Source organism: Etheostoma spectabile, chromosome 2, assembly GCF_008692095.1.
Source record: "Etheostoma spectabile isolate EspeVRDwgs_2016 chromosome 2, UIUC_Espe_1.0, whole genome shotgun sequence".
Taxonomy (NCBI): Eukaryota; Metazoa; Chordata; class Actinopteri; order Perciformes; family Percidae; genus Etheostoma; species Etheostoma spectabile.
The window spans coordinates 16,804,726-16,806,697 of NC_045734.1; the positions used below are offsets into that span (position 1 = coordinate 16,804,726).

At 34.9% G+C, this 1,972-nt stretch overlaps 1 long non-coding RNA gene across 1 annotated transcript in view; it reads left to right on the top strand.

Moving 5' to 3' along the window:
• The first annotated feature begins 1,676 nt into the window (after window positions 1-1,676).
• LOC116702925 (uncharacterized) overlaps window positions 1,677-1,972 on the top strand; it is an 819-nt gene continuing 523 nt past the window's right edge. Inside the window, exon 1 of the long non-coding RNA XR_004335293.1 lies at window positions 1,677-1,742. This is a non-coding gene — a long non-coding RNA (uncharacterized LOC116702925). The remainder of the gene's footprint in view (window positions 1,743-1,972) is intronic.

Genomic DNA, 1,972 nt, shown 5'->3' on the forward strand with positions numbered 1-1,972 from the left:
ATACAGTTTTGGTAGTTTGTATACAATAGTATCAACTTATTTTGCTATTGGAAGTTGTGCAATACATGTAACACCGGATATGACTTTGGGAAGTCACTGCCAAATAAACTAGAAAGATCATCCAAAAGATTGAATACTTGTTTGTTATCTTCTAAGATCTTTCTTGGGGCTGTTTCACGACCGTCTACATTGTATTCATTTTTTTTTCTCAGTTGTTAGTAGCTCTTCCTTTGTGCATTGCATTATGGGAGAATAGTGTCAATAGTACACTCAAAAGTCTACTTTACTTTGTCATTTTTTCCAGTGTGAACACTGACTCCTACCATTCAAATAGTTTGTTATGATTGTTAATTATTGTGTATTGCACAAACAAGTGCCCATTCCTACATGGTGTCAGACACCAAAAATACTATTGTAGTGGTGAAATAATTCTCAGACAAGATAACTTCTTACATATCACATTAAATTACAAACAAAGAACTGTCTCCTGTTCTGAGCTCTATAAAACCTGCTGCTAAAAAGGGTTGCTTCCTACATGTTATCATCCACCAAGAACTCATATAAAATGACAGACTTGTTATCCTTAAATCATCATATAATGAACAATAAATTATGACAAGGATTTTGTCTTAAATCTTTCCAAAATAACATAACAAACAAAGCTTTTCGCCTTTGGGAGAACACTAAAGCTGCATGTTTATGTAGCTAATGGTAGTGCACCTGTCCACGTAACTGTGCACACAGAGATCCTTGTCTGTTGGTTAAATTCTGCTTCACATTAGACTCAACGCTGCACTGTAGTTGTTTTTATCGAGCCAGTATGTTTATTAGGTTTATAAAAATTACCAACAGCAGGGCTCGACAGTAACAGTTGCCCGGTTGCCCTTGGCAACGAGATTTAATCAATTGGCAACTGTTTCGTGGCCTCGGGTTGCCCCCGTTGGCAACCACCTGTTCAATATTTGTGTTTATATATATATATATATATATATAAACAATATATATTTATATTGTTATTTATATATATAGATAAACAAATCCAAACTTACAAAACTGGAAAATCTTATTTCAAAAGAAGTCAATATAATATTTGGTTAAAGTTTAAACACTATGTCCACTTTTTTAAGCTGTTGTGCAACCAACACACACACGTTTGCCATGAAAAGATAACCCAACCAAACCTAACCTTTAAGGAACGTTCCTGCAACCAAAAATTGTTAGTTGGGTCATTACGGTGCCACCTAGCTAAATGTCTGCACTGCTCTCTGATGCTCTGAAACAGGCGTTAAAGGCAAGAGAAGCATGGCGGCATGTCACGCTAGTAAACACTAATAACATGTTACACAGTAGGTAACATTAGTTCACCGTTAGATACAGTAGTAACTGAATTAAACGCGGTTAAGATGCAGACACTTGAACAGTGTAAAATTCTAAGACACAAACTAGCACTATGGTCACTGCTGTTGCTAACAAAACGGCGGGACTAAATGTTGCGTTTACTGGTAAACTGGTAAACCTTGTGGTGCATACAAAGTTATTGTAAAACAGATTTTTCTCATCTGTTTTTGTCTTTAACAGCAATCTACTGGTAAAAGAAGTAATTATTGTTAAAAGTTATTGTTATTAAATTCTTAATAATCATTTAAATCCCCCCCCCATGTTTTTGTGCTGGTCTGTCCAATCCATGGGTTTTGTGATCCGTTGCACCCCTATTTGAGAGGGATGGGAAATTATATTGCAAGGTAGGGCTGGTTGATCAATTATCAGAAAATCAATTATCACGATATTTTTTACCAAATACCTTTTATATACCTACGATATTGTAGAGTTGACTATTGATGCTTTCACAAAACATATACAAACTGAGATTTTTTATTAATAATCATCAGTAATGTGGACATAATGACTAAGTGGGTAAAGACAAATAATAGAACAGTTACAACAGTCTGGTAAATTCAGAAAATGACATCAC